The 15,211-nt window shown below is 43.0% G+C and overlaps 1 pseudogene; it reads right to left on the bottom strand.

Moving 5' to 3' along the window:
* Positions 1-1,766: 1,766 nt before the first annotated feature.
* On the bottom strand, positions 1,767-7,102 carry LOC127920217 (reduced folate transporter-like; annotated as a pseudogene).
* Positions 7,103-15,211: the final 8,109 nt, after the last annotated feature.

The raw sequence follows: 15,211 nt of genomic DNA, 5'->3' as shown, positions 1-15,211 counted from the left end.
ATTTTCTCAGTCAGAGTTACGAAAACAAACATGCTTTAACATCAGGGAACATATGATTACCCTGTATTTGGAAAACTCTGAACATCCCCCCCGTGGATAACACCATTTGGGATGTTTCTGGGATGAGAAGAGAAAAGCAGCCACTACATAGTACATGTCAACAGTCTCTCTGAGAACATTAGGCTGACAACTAGGCCCAAACTCTGACTATTAAAAACAAAACACTGTTTGAGTGAGAAGTAGGGATTGGTCTAAAGCCGAAAAAGAAAATTCCTTAAATGTACCTACTACAGTAGCTATATGCTGGTCTATTGTACTTCGAAAACAATGTTGAGGCAGGTTTCTTAGGATGCAGAGCAACCCCCAGAGCTTGAGCCTAATTCATTCTCTTAGAGATTGCTCCTGATGTGATTTGTACCGCCTTTGGGTCATGTATTGCTACTTACAAGCAGTGGTGTAAAGTACTTAAAAATACTTAAGTACTACTTAAGAAATATCTGTACTTTACTATTATATTTTGACAACTTTTCGTCACTACATTCCGAAAGGAAATAAACACTTTTTACTCCATACATTTCCTGACACCCAAAATTACTTGCTACTTTAATCCTTAGCAGGACAGAAAAGTGGTCCAATTCACACACTTATCAAGAGAACAACCCTGGTCATCCCTACGCCTCTGATCTGGCTGGACTCACTAACACAAATGATGTCTCAGTGTTGGAGGGCCTCTGGCTACTGATGAAGAAAAAAATGCAATTGTGCCATCTGGTTTGCTTAATAAGTCATTTGAAATAATTTATACTCTTACTTTTTATACTTAAGTTTATTTAAACCAAATACTTTTAGACTTTACTTGAGTCATTTCTATGAAGGCATCTTTTACTTTTAATCAAGTATGACAAGTTGGTACTTTTCCACCGCTTGCCATAAGACCATTAGGCTCGATCGAGTGAGCTTTTTTATTATCTTGTAGTAATGTAGGTGGGCCCTGCCTGTATTTCTTAAAAAAAATAATGTATTCATAATAACATCCTTTTTGGTGAACTGAATAAGAAAGACGTTGGATATAACAGATAAGGCATCAAGGGCTGAGAACAGTGACTGTTCACTAATACTGGTAAACTACACTCCCCCAACACATCAACGAAGTGTCATGAGGTCTCGACTCTCCTCTAAGTCTCATCTGTCCTTGTGCAGTCGTGTGGAAACCGTAGCAGAGATTCCCAGGTGACCGTTTGGGACCACTCAAAGTCAGTGTAGGGGGTTTAGGTGTTGATGTAAAGATGACACAATGTTCAAGGCTAGTTAAGGGATTTTGGCAAGGAGACCCTTTTATCAACTTCCACACAGTCAGATGAACTCATGGGATACCATTTTTATGTCTCTGCATCCAGTATGAAAGAAGTTAGAAGTGGTTTGTGACCAATGCCTGCTCAGCACATTAGCTAGTACTGACAGGAAGTCTACAGGGACAACTTGCACATGCCCCATGTTCGATAGACACAGTCATTATGCTAGCGGAGTTAGCGTTATTTCTTGCCTTCGTTGTAAATTCTTCAGAGCACCACATCAGCTCTGGAATCTGACTCTGCCAACATGCCAGAATACTGCAGAGATATTCCTTTCAGGCCTTCACGTTGTTCCCATTATGGGACAGAGTTCCGTCTCTAGGGGTTGATGATGCGGAACATAGCTCAGTGCGTGGCCTGGTCTGTGTCCCCTCCCCTCCTGCCCGATTGGTTCATAACAGTGGCCAGGTGACATTAAGAGCCAGCACAGCCCAGGTAGATAACCATCAGCAAGGCAAAGTAGAAGAAGATAGACCAGGAATACTGGAGAACAGAACAGCACTCATTAGAAAACATATGGTGTTCCCATATGGGTGACGTCATCTTGCAGGAAGTTGTCTGAGCGTGGTTGTAATCAGAGTGTGTGTGACTGACCTGGGAGTGCACGTCTAGTCCCAGACCCTTCTTGTCAGAGACGATGAGGGTGATGATGGTCTTCAGAACGGTCGCCAGGAAAGTGTTGACCCCAAACACCAGGGCACACAGCTCCTTGGTGAGCGAGGAGGCGATCTGGAAACTACAAACACCACAACAGGATAGTCGGCAGATTAAATGTACAGCCTATAGTAAGAAAGACGTGACAGTTCTATTTGACAATGCATTCATGCACTGCACACGTCTGAACATGAAAATCCCCCAAATCCCATTATACGTATACAACGACTTTAAATAAAAGTAGACCTAAAGAAACGTACATGGCGATGGGCACGAGGAACTGGTAGAAACCCTTGAAGAGGGAGTAGGCCACATAGCAGACCCAGATGTTGCTGGTGGTCCTGAGCAACTGACCAGCCGCAGAGAGCAAGCTGGTATGTGTGATCACCAGCTCAGACCACGTTCCAGCGGATCTTCTTGAAGCCCGCCGCAAACGCGTGGTCGCACCTGGGACAGAGTTAACAGGTGGAGAGTTAGTCGAAGAGGAATAAGCTGACTAAATTAATGACTGAGTAGGTGATTAAGGCTTGAGACTTCATTTAATAAATGCTGTGTGTGTGTGTGTGACTCAGGTCACAGTTTGACATTATCATATCAAGGCAAACAGAGGGGATTGCTGGTTCAGTAAACCTTTATGTTATTATCATGCATCAATAAAATACTTCTACTAAATGACTATGGGGAGCAGCACATTGTCTGACGTCATCTCGCCGTGTGATCAACATCTAAAACATTGTCATCTTCCACACCTTTCAACAGAATGTGACTGTTTAGTCTGCTATTGTCTCACCACATTCTACTTCATGGGAATTCCTCTTTCTAGATTGATGGGCTTTGTATGTCTCCTGTCCTTGTCAGCTGTTTAGGTCATGTAATTTCAGTCATAATTAAATCATTGGAGGGGTCAGTCTAAAACAGTGTTTCCCAACTCCAGTCCCCCCAACGGTGCACATTTTTGTTGTGGCCCCGGACAAGCACACCTGATTCTACTTGTCAACTATTCATCAACTATTGAATCAGGCGAGTTAGCCTGGGGCTACAACAACCTGTTGTTGGGGGTACTGGAGGACTGGAGATGGGAAACCCTGGTCTAAGACAAACTTATTGACCTGACATTACGTGATGCCGGAGAACTCATTTGACTGAGAAAATATGTACCTTGAAGCATGTTGCCATGGTGCTCTCACTACTACCTCTGCCAACTGCTGTAGGGGTGTTAAAATTTTGTAGGAATCATTGACTTGGAGAACACAGGCTCCAACCCTGTCAGACAGTAAAGACCCAGGTGAATGCTACATATTGGTTATTAAAACACTTGTATACCTGGCTTTGGAGGGCCTTTGTACCCAGACTAAAACCTAGGGAAATGGATCCCTCACCCAGTAGTGTGGAGACAGCCTCCACCCCTCCGTTGTAGACGTGTTTTGTTCTCCGTGTGGGGTACACCTTGTCCCACAGGACATGGATGTACAACAGCACCAGGTAGTAGCCAGCGGAGGTTGAACACCCACCACAGGCTCCACAGTCTCAGGCTGGGCCTCCGCGGCACGTTCCTCAGCTCCTTCAGCATCTGAATAAACACAGAGTCCCTCCAGGAGGAACCAGAGCTGAGAGGGGCCAGGAGGGTGTGTCACCCGAACCCAAGCCCGCTTCGCCCTGCTTCATCCTGGCCAGCTCCGACTGTGCGGCAGCCTGCTCCTGGAGGTTCCTCTGGGCAGCATGGTGGGCCCTGTTGAAGAACAAGGACCTTTTGGGCCAGGGCAGGCAGACGGAGAGCACCAGGCCAAGGACACCAAGGCCAAGGAGACAGCACTGAGCGTGGCGAAGGAGAGCCTTCCACAGATATCAGCACCTGGCCCAGCACCGAACTGGCAAACACCCCCATGAGGACACAAGAGCGCGAGTAGCTGGCCACACGTTGGTAGAGCTCTGGGGTGACCAGGGAGAAGATATAGGAGGAGTAAGCCACGCGTGCTGCCATGGTGATGCCGTAGAAGAACTCCATGAACTGCATCTCTAAGAGGGAGGAACCCAGGAGGAGGAGGAGCCAGATGGCCATGGCTGAGACTGGAGGGACCAGGACGGGCTTGTAACGCAGGACGTCTGTCAGGAGGAAGACTGGCACCAGCACCGCCATGTAGGAGTAGGACAGGATCGGGTTGATCTCATTGGTCACCTGGAGGAAGAGAATGGCGGATATAGAGAGGAGACCACATAGAAGAGACAGAGGACTCACGTGGAATCAATTCTCCTTGTAAAAAGTTGCTGTAGCTGAAGGCTCTATAAATGTGCCGGCAGGTGTTCTCAAATTGCATATTTAGGCTAGTTTCCTGAGAGTCCTCGAACACTGACAAATGCACATACCTCATATGCTGTTCAGAATAACCTTGTCGCTGTGCTGACACCTTTGCCAACGCAACAACGTTAATCCCCGTCTACAGGAAATGAGGGGAGCAAAAACCTTCACTGATCCCCTTCATTTGAACTAATGCTACATTGTAGGCAAGGACACCTTCCAATGAGTCTGCAGACTTCAGGCCATTAGGTTCATGAGTTGATACTGAGCCAGACAAGCCTACAGTAACCAATCAGAAAAAGAGACTGCCCTAATTTGTAGGAATGTGAACTCTGACCATACTGAGGAGGGGTTACTGCACTCACACTGTGATAGCCTTATTACAGTCCAGTGGGTTCCATGACTAAGGAACACTGGTTCAATTATTTTAGGATTGAGCGGTTGTAGTTTAAGCTCCTAGTATAAATTCAGATGGAACACGTGTCAGCTGATATAGCTTATATCAGGGTTGTCGTTCTACTTGTCATACAAGGCTATAGCCTCCAGCGCAGGACAATGCCTTTCATATCCCTCAAAATCAATTGGGCCTCGGGTTGAACTGACATGCCCTGGCCTTTAAATATATATATCATTTTATGTTTTACATTTAACCTTTATTTAACTAGGCAAGTCAGTTAAATAAAGGTACAATAACAAAAATATATATTTTTAAACTCAGTAGAAGACCGATAGCAATAGTTGACACGACTAACAATATACTTGTTTACTAAGCAAGAGTGAAGATAAGTTTCTCGATCCTTCCTACTAAATCAAAATGATTGAATTCGGCTTTCTATTCATATCGCAAAGCCTCTATCATTCACGCTGCCAAGAGACCCTATAAAAGAGACTATCCTAGAGACCCATATTGCAAGAGATCCTATCGAAGAGATCCATAATCAAGAGATCTATATTGCAAAGATCCTTCCAAGACTCTATCAGCAAACTGGATGCAGTCTATCACAGTGCCATAATGCGTTTATTCACTAAAGATCCATATACTACCCCACCATAATGCAAGAGATCTATATTACAAGAGATCCATATTACAAGAGATCCATATTACAAGAGATCCATATCACAAGAGATCCATATCGCAAGAGATCCAGAAGAGATCCATATCGCAGAGGTCCATTTACAAGAGATCCATGCTAGAGATCCATATCGCAAGAGATCCTTATCTCCAGTTCACAAGAGATCCATATTACAAGACCCATCCGTACAAGAGCTCCAGCAAGAGTGTATCTCACAAGAGATCCCTATCGCAAGAGACCTCATTTGGCCGAGATCCTTTCGTTCCATACTCTGCAAGCCTATGACTGGAGATCCATATTGCAAGAGATCTTTACAAGAGATCCATATTGCAAGAATTTTATCTCCATCACCACAAGACATCAGCTATTACCGAGAGATCCATATTGCAAGAGATGCAGTTGTACAGAGTCTATAGGTAAATAGCTCACCCTTTTTCACCTACCTCCATATTTTCCCATACTGTTTTTTTTTTTTATACTGTTTTTTATCCATATTACTTTTCTGCTCTTTTGCAAATATCTCTACCTGTAAGAGCCCATCTGATCATTTATCACTCCAGTGTTAATCTATTGCAAAATTATATTACAAGAGATCCTCATTACAAGAGATCCTTTTGCACAATTGTATATAGACTGCCCATTTTTTCTACTGTGTTATTGACTTGCTAATTGTTTCTCCGCATGTTTTCCTCTGTGTTGTCTGTTCAGTTCCTGCTATGCTATCTTGTAAGTTCGCATGTTGCAAATGAGAACTTGTTCTCAAGAACGATGCCTACCTGGTTAAATAAATGGGGGAATAAAAAAAATAAAAAAATAAAAATAGTGCTCCAAAATGATTTAATTCACATCTTAATCAAAATATTGACGTGCAATATCCATATCACAAGAGATCCATATTGCATGCAATATTTTGAAACGTGTAATGGGCGTTTTTAATAGTTTCCACCATTTTTTCTCCTCTTGCGGCTGCTTCCCCCCAAGCGGTGCAGTTCCTCCTCCTTGCTGTTAGATTCACTGTAAGTTCGCATGCTATTCTGCTAGTGATAATATTGTATTGTGAGGTCCCTGGCAATTCCCAGCCCTACTTTGTAATATAAGTTAATCCATTTCTAGGATTCCAACAGTTCACCCTAGTATTTTGATCTTTAACATCAAATCGCAACATTTGGTAAGAAAAAACATTTCTCCAACAGTCGATTATTTGCCCTCATTTGTGCAGCCCTAACTCCTACACATCTACCCACCCTTAAAAACTGTGGTCAACTTAAGAGACACACACACAGATAGTTGCATACACAAACTGCACTCTCACGCAAAACACACCACACAAACATTCCAATCTGTTATAGGGGGATGACTGCATCACTGACCTGTTCCCTGGTGAAGTTCTTCTCCATGCTGAGCAGGTTTGGTGTTATAAAGGGCTCCCCAGGCTTCAGCTGCACCATAAACCCATAGAAACACAGGAACACCACCGACAACTCCCAGGTCCGGGCGGTCTTGGTCTGGCCGTCTGAGGGGTCCTCAGGTGTGGGAAGAGCCATCTCAGGGTCAGGCTCTCCAGGGGAGGTCTCCTTCAGGTCAAGTTCAGCCTCTTCCTCCACAGCCCTGTCCCCACTCACCATAGCGTCTTTGTTCACCATGGTAGAGGCCTGACAGTGGACACTGGAGTCCCAAGTCTACCTCTGACTGTATCAAATGACTAAGTGGTATTGCTATAGTGAAGAGGCTTGGTATAGGAATTTTCATAGAAACCAGAGAGTATGGCCTAAACCACCAATTCAGATGTTCTAAGCAAGTAGAGATTCCTGTTAGAACTATTCCCTTCCACAGAGGATCAGTGTTAAACATTACAGAGGGGTGAGAGGGAAACCTTTCACAATGACGAACATGGCGTTAAAGTCCTACCTGCAGCTATTTTCATACCAATAATTCACAGCATGTCCACATGAGACAAGATAATGTCAACCTTTGCTCCATTCCATGGATTAACAATGATTGGTCATTGCAACCTGAAAATACAGAATGTTTGAAATAGTCATTCAAAGTTTGTTTTATGCTATATTCTTAATTAATTTGGGGATGGTGCAAACCTAACTCCCTATGTACAAAGCTGTTTTTTTTTTACCTTTATTTAACCAGGCAAGTCAGTGAACAAATTTATTCTTCATTTAACTGCCTGTTCAGGGCAGGATGGTGTCACCTTGTCAGCTCAATTTGAACTTGCAACCTTCCGGTTACTAGTCCAACGGTCCTTTCCACTAGGCTTACTGACAACGCTCTAACCACTACGCCGCCCCTTTCCAGGGACATCAAATCACACGTATTATAACCATGGTAAACAACAACCCAAACAGATCTGAGCTGTCAGGTCACGAGTATTATTTGGGTGCAGTCAGTGTATTATAATTTTGTTGTTCTCTGTTGGACTGATTTACTAACTTGGGGTTGACACACTCCAAAAATAGATTCACAACGAACGACTTTTGTAACGTCTACCTCTTGACCAGCTATTGCATTTCAGTTTACCATAGTTAAATAGCTTTGTAATTGCAATGCACGTAATTGCAATGCATGCGAGACCAGACATAGTTACTTTTAAAAGTATTCACTAAAACAGGGTGCAAGTTCTGCACGCACGGCTGGCACGATCCATATTCAATGTTAGCTAACTAGTTACGTTAGCTAACCAGATTCCAGTCTGGAATACCTAACGTTAGTTAAAGGTAGCTAAGCTTGTCTGGAAGAGGTAGCTGAGCTTATTTTGATAAACCCTTTGCTAGTGAACAATGTCAGAGAGCTCGCTACAGCTACCATCAACTAGCCTAGACAATTTAGCTAACGTTAACTGTCTACAGTAGCTGACATTATCTAGCTAATATTAGCTACATCATGCGAGTTAATATTATATTTTTGCAGGGAACATTGGTGAACTTGTTAGCTAGCTGAAGTTGACACACATAATTGAGTTTTAAACAATGTACATACAACTTTATACATTGACGAGGAAAGTAGGTAAAACCTACCTCTAAATTCTTCCCCGACTGAACTCGTATGCGCGCTGTTGTCCAGTTTAATGCATTTCAGAGCAACTGAGTCTGTGAGATTTTGCAAGGAACTATGGGGGCTGTAGTTTCTATCGGTTGAACGGAGATACTCCTAAATGCACCTTAATATGTATTTAATCAATTAACATTAGTATAACACTCAACACTCACTAGTTTCAATATCAATGGCAAATAGGCTACATACTGTATTCCAATATATTAGGACATAATATCACATGAACATTTAATGAATAAAGACAAACACCCTACACAAAACATAGAGCATTCTACTGAGCACGCAACTGAACATTGCCCCATCGATAATCATTGGACCTCACTGTCGCGCGCTGTGAAATCAGGGAGTTCTATTTTCCTGGTCCGGGTTGAACCAAGCAATGGCGCATCATGTCATCGGGGGAAAGCGGGGAGGGAAGGAGGAGCGCCCGTCTCAAATCAAACAGCAATCTGCCCCCCTCGGCCAATCGTCCCGAAACATACAACATCTCTTTTCCATAAAAATAAATGTTTGTATGTTCAAACTAGTTTTCATTGGGAAGGCAAATAAAGCGTTTTTATCGCAATCACTTTTGCACAGAATCCGACTCATCACTAATCCGATGTATCACTCCAATTGCTTAATTACTTCACGTTTGTTTAGAACCGGCTCACGCCCGTCAGGCCGCCCTGTTCCAAAACGAATGCAGTCACCTTCACCCGATACAAACTCCCTCCATCGGGTTAACCCGGGCTAGATAAACGAATCCCCTTAGTGTTAACGTCCATATTAAATATTTGGAGAGTAGGCTACATGTCGGCGTTACAATGTAACTGAATAAAGTAACGTTGTTATGGTATGAGGAGAAAACGTATGCGAATGTTTGTCAACTTTATTTTCGCGTCACGTGTGATCTTTTATATACACATGTGGAATACGTCTAGCAGTATGAATATGCTTGAAAACGCCTGCAATATCATAAACAAACTTCAGCAAACATTTGCAATCTGAGTTTGACCTTTGGTGCTATAAATGAGGGCACAGCAATGGAGTGGTGACTGACTATCCAGTGCGCATGTCACATAAACCTATTGTGCATTTGCCTACTTATTTTTCAAACTGGGTTCTTTTGTGGGATTTGTTAGGGTATTTATAACATATTTACTACTTGTATAAATAGTTCTCAAAGTATGGCATGACCAATTTGATTATCATGTGGTTGGTTTAAAAAAAAAAATAAACTGCCTCAGGCTACATGGAGAGAATCAGTCCATTGTCACAGCACTTTAAATGTTATGTGATTTAGAGAGTCATGAGATATCTTCTGTGCCCTCTACAGAACCCATAAACACATATCTGGGGATTTGGTTGTCATGCAGTTATCCCAAGGCAGTCTAACAGTGTGCCTTGATTTCATGGACATCACAGCCATCGCTGTGAGGAAGGCCTCACTGCAAATTCTGGATCCATCCAAGACCTGTCTCGTCTGGTGCTGTTTCCCAGAGGAAGCTCTTCCTTCTGTGTCACCTCCTTTGAGAACCAGACCCTGATGTGAAAGGATAGCATGCATGCATACGGTGGCGGCCATTCTGCTGTATCACTTTCACCCATGAATGTATTCTGTGCTTTCAACCAGGAACTATCCATCTCTTTCAGATCAGTGGTTATAAGGAATCGGACAGAGAGGGAAATAAGTCTTAGGACATCATTTCCACAACATTTTCCTGTTACCTTGGTTTGACTGTGGCAATATCCTGTATATTATCCACAGTGACCCACACTCATTTCATCGCAGCTGGTAAACCCTGCCTATATTTCCCTCTGTGCCCATCGTTCCCCTCCCATTTTCTATGAATCTTTTATAGCCATCTCCTGTCCAGTATAGAGGAGGAACATCTCTACAGCACAGCCTGTCAGCTGTGTTTTATTAGAGGGCTGAAATACTGCTGAATCAGAGGTTCCACCTCTCTCCCTCTTTAACAATCAACTCTGTACGTGTGTATGCATGCATTCCTGTGTGTGTGTCTGTGTGTGCACGACTGTGTGTGTTCTGTTTTCAGAAATAATGCAACATGTCATGCATAACCTCCTTTAAGAGGGTAGCCGTACATGAGAATGACTGTAGCATGCAGTACAGCACCTGACTGGATCTCAGCTAGTGGTTGTAGGGAAGAATGCTGCCTATTGTGTTATCACACTGGTTTAGGTGCATCATAATCTAATCACTCTAATATGTCCCAGGTCAGGGTCTTAAATCACTCACACAGGCTAAGTGCACCTTCCAAAATCTGTCATTAAGAGAGAGGGGTTTCTAAGAGTCCAAAGGCAATTTCTCTGATTGGCCAGATGAGTCATTGCACTTATTGGCCCTGCCTTCAACGTCTCTCATTGGGTTGTGCAGTTTTACAGCTGCCTCTCATTGGGCCAGTAGGAGAGAGTGGGCGGGTCTTACTCTTGTTCTCTGTTTTTGAGTGTCTGTGGATGGGTAAGACACTCTCTCTCCCCATCCTGGGAGTAACTGCTTGTGTTAGTACCTTTCTGTAGGCTGTGTGAGTGTGTGTTTGGGTGTGTGTGTGAGAGAGAAAGGGAGAGAGAGTAGCGTTTACGTTTCACCTCCCTGTCTCCCTATTCCCTGTCCTTCCTCTCCTCTCTACTCCTCTCTGCGTTCCCTCCTGGACTACCCCATTGGGACCTACCCAGACCCCTTCCCTGCCTGGACCCTCTACTCTCCATCCCTGTGACTCTCCTCATCTGTCCATCCTCCCTCTCCCAGGTCAAGGTAAGCACCACTCTTTCCTATTCAGAACGGGACTTTATCTAGCTTCCTCTAATTTCCGACGTCTGATGAATTACGACCCTGGATAAGTTTACACCATATTGCAGTTTTAATCAATCCCAGGTCATAGATATTCAAGACAGTTGGCATTGCATACAGCCCAGTGATCCTGAGAAGCTCTCTTCCCTTTTTCCTCCTTGGCTGCTGTTCAAAGACGCCTGCTTGCCTGGCCCTTCTTCCTCCATGCAGCCCATGGCTCTGGTGAGTCTGCTCAGAGGGAGGCAGGGAGGAGAGAAAGAAGCAGGGATTAAAATCAGCCAGCAAGGCCACATGGATTTCATCTACCCAGACTAAGCTCAGTCTAAAAGAGGTCCATTATCTCTCACCTCTATTTTGGTCTTTGAAACATGGGTATCCTGCTCTCTGGGCATGGCAGTCTCACCTCATTTGAAAGTTTAAAATAAAAAGTAAATTTATGCTCGGGTGCAGTGGTGGTTGTTTGTACCAGGCTGACTCGTGTTTTGTTGTTCTTTTAGGCTGTTGTTTTCATAGGCTTTGACCTAATTAGCCCACAGATGCTCCAACAGTAGGTACAAAACAGTATCCCTACTTCCCCTCTTAGAAATGCATTGTCCCCTGTACTGTGGAGGTTGTGGGAGCACCATTAGCTAGCAAATGGAATTATGTTGCACACAGGATAATTGCCTTACCAGATAGTGTAATTACCTGCTAAATTGAATCAAAGCCATGGCCTCACTGCATTCCCTTCTGTAAACAGGGTTTAGAGGGAAGGCATGCTGACTGGTACTGAGGATGGACAGGATGTGCTCTGCTGGCTGTCTGGTTGGACTTCCTGTTTTGAATCTAGTTAGGAGGGAGGGCTGAGTGTGTTGATGTAGTCCCTCAAATAAATATTGTTCTGTATACATACAACTGTGCTTTTACTAGCCAGTTAGAACCAGTACATTGTAACTACTGTGACCTGCATGTGATACCGGTTTGTTGGGGTCATCTTGACTCATTTCAAACATATATCAACTGGTGGTGATTATACAAATATTCTCATGGCATCTTGTTTTATTAGATGCATAGCTACTTGTACTAGAAACAAACAGAGTCAAATAAATGTTGACATTTTTCCCCCTTACAAGCTTCACACGTCTTTGTTAACAATCCAACGACTGTTGTTTGGAGTAAGAACACAAGGATGCGGACGTTGTATCCTTGACTTCTCAGTAACCCTCTGTCTGTACAGTAGGACAGCAGAGTTCAAAAGACATTCAAGATCCAGAACCTGCCATTCAGGCAGTACTGTGTCTTATTGTTCCATTGTCAACCTCTCAATAGGATGGATTCATGTTTTTTAACGAGTGTGGGAAATGCAGCTCAATAATGTGACTTTCATTGAAATCGTAAGAGTAGTTCAAATGTCATAATAACTCTCTGAAGTGTGCAGGTGTTTGCAGTGGAGGCGTATCATGTTGTAATCTATGTTCAGTATCTGCTCTATGCTTCCATAGTACTGCAGCTCTGAAACATACCTGCTGTGTACATGCCTCAGGGTTTTGGCAGTTCCATTTACTCCCATATGGTTCTACAACAAGGAGCTGACATGAGCTGTTTTTATCAGGTGTAAGGAGGAAAACTGATGATGATGGCTTATAGAACTCAGGGCCCCAAATGGAACAGAAAACGAGCCGTATGGAAATTGGAGGACATTTTGACAGATCTGACGTGTAAGTGGTTGTGTGTGTGGTTGTGTAATATAATAATAATAATAATAATAATAATAATAATAATAATAAATATAATATAATAATGGTTGTGTGTGTGCGTGCTAGCACCTTCTAGTGTAAATGTGTATTGTCCTGTCAACAATAAGGAAGGAAGGACTTTACTTACCCATTGATGGACGTTAGGGATGATAGCTTCTCATTACCACACCTCTGTGTTCAATAGGCTCATCAGGTTGTATTCTATTCTATTCCTCCTGCACCCATTTGCACCATAACTCATGACAGGATGTAGTGTAAGTGATACTCAGGCCTGAGAGAGAAACCTGAGTCCTCTCTGTTCACTGGCCACACAGAGGAGAGTTATGGCCTGGGAAATAGAGATATTTCTGTCTCGGAGAAAAAACAATCTCTCTGTTTGTCCTTCTCTCTCCTCTCTCTCTTCCTCTCTCTTTCTCATCTCTCGATCTCTCTCTTTTCTTTCTCTCTCTCTCTCTCTCTCTCTCTCTCTCTCTCTCTCTCTCTCTCTCTCTCTCTCTCTCTCTCTCTCTCTCTCTCTCTCTCTCTCTCTCCTCTCTCTCTCCCTCCTTCCCCTCCATAACCTGGTTTGACAACCATTAGTCAGTTTTATGATGTTGACAGGAGGATTATAGACGTCACTGTTTCCTTTAGACACATTTCCTCCTAATCGTCTGCAGGTGCAGCACACGGAGTTGAAAGAGCAACTGATGATTGTCACTGAAGCTTCTTACAGTAAGCCGAGCCACTCTCCCTGATCGCTCCTCTTTGGGAAGGGGAAAAGATGAGTACGAAGCACAGAATACTCAGGGACGAGGATGTAAAATATAATTTGTCTTCATCCAATCGGTGATGCTGTTTTGTCATGTGTCTATGCAAGCATTGTCTGTCCCTGTTTGGTACACAAGCATTTCTGGAGAGAATGGATTGTCTGGCCGTCTCAGTTGACACGCACACGGCAAAGTTGTTGTTGAAACAACCTTGTGCAAACCATCTGCACTTCCAGGTTAGCGACAGTACATATTAACTATACACACCTATAGATGTAGAATAGGATCAGAGACGAAGGCAGACATCTCAGTACTCTCTTTGAGCTGTTGTATTTCTGCCTGTATTCTAGAATTAGCTGAGTAGACCGGAACAGGGCATTCGCCTCAGACTGAAATGGAAATCATGTTATACACACTATTTAGTCTTATGGAACTCAGTCTCATTTCAAAGCATCGCATTTTGGTTGATACCGCAGCCCTTGTGACTGTTGTTGTCAGAAAGCCCTGGAGGTTAAACAGTGTCAAGTTATACTGCAGCCCTTATGACTGTGTGGTTCACAGGGTAAAGTTACACATACTAACAGCCATAATTTCATTACTTAAACCAACATGGTTATTATCATCACTAACATACTCTTACTAGTGGCCTTTATGGTGTTGATGTCAAAGCAACGTACAATTAGAGAGCAGGGATATTTCTCTCAGCAAGAGGTTGAAAGAGGGAGAAAATGGAGGGAGGAAATAAAGAGGTAGATGATTACTTTAAAGGGGCAATCCACAGTTGAAATAATGATAATTATTTGATAATGATAATGTTTCCACTTTCAAATTCATAGACAGAGATATAGATGCAAGGTTAGACCAACCAAAATATCAACATTCTAGTTATAAGCATGTTTTGAGGCTAGGCACTGTTTGTTTACAAGTACAATGTTTACAAACATTGGAGTAAAAGAAGTTTATATTTTGTGGTTTTGATGTAGTACGGTAGTTGAACTAAGCTCATAAGGAATCATCTATAAGTTATGTTATTCAAGAATCAATGGGTACATATCATACGTCCATATGTCCAAAATGTACAGTTGAAGTCAGAAGTTTACATACACCTTAGCCAAATACATTTAAACTCAGTTTCACACAATTTCTGACATTTAATCCTAGTAAAAGGTCAGTTAGGATCACCACTTTATTTTAAGAATGTGAAATGTCAGAATAATAGTAGAGAGAATGATTTATTTCAGCTTTTATTTCTTTCATCACATTCCCAGTGGGTCAGAACACTCAATTAGTATTTGGTAGCATTGCCTTTAAATAGTTTAACTTGGGTCAAACGTGTCAGGCAGCCTTCAACTAGCTTCCCACAATAAGTTGGGTGAATTTGGCCCATTCCTCCTGACAGAGATGGTGTAACTGAGTCAGGTTTGTAGGACTTCTTGCTCGCACACGCTTTTTCAGTTCTGCCCACTCATTTTCTATAGGATTGAGGTCAGGGTTTTG

Source organism: Oncorhynchus keta, unplaced genomic scaffold (genome assembly GCF_023373465.1).
Source record: "Oncorhynchus keta strain PuntledgeMale-10-30-2019 unplaced genomic scaffold, Oket_V2 Un_contig_1863_pilon_pilon, whole genome shotgun sequence".
Taxonomy (NCBI): Eukaryota; Metazoa; Chordata; class Actinopteri; order Salmoniformes; family Salmonidae; genus Oncorhynchus; species Oncorhynchus keta.
This window is presented reverse-complemented; position numbering and strand designations above follow the sequence as displayed.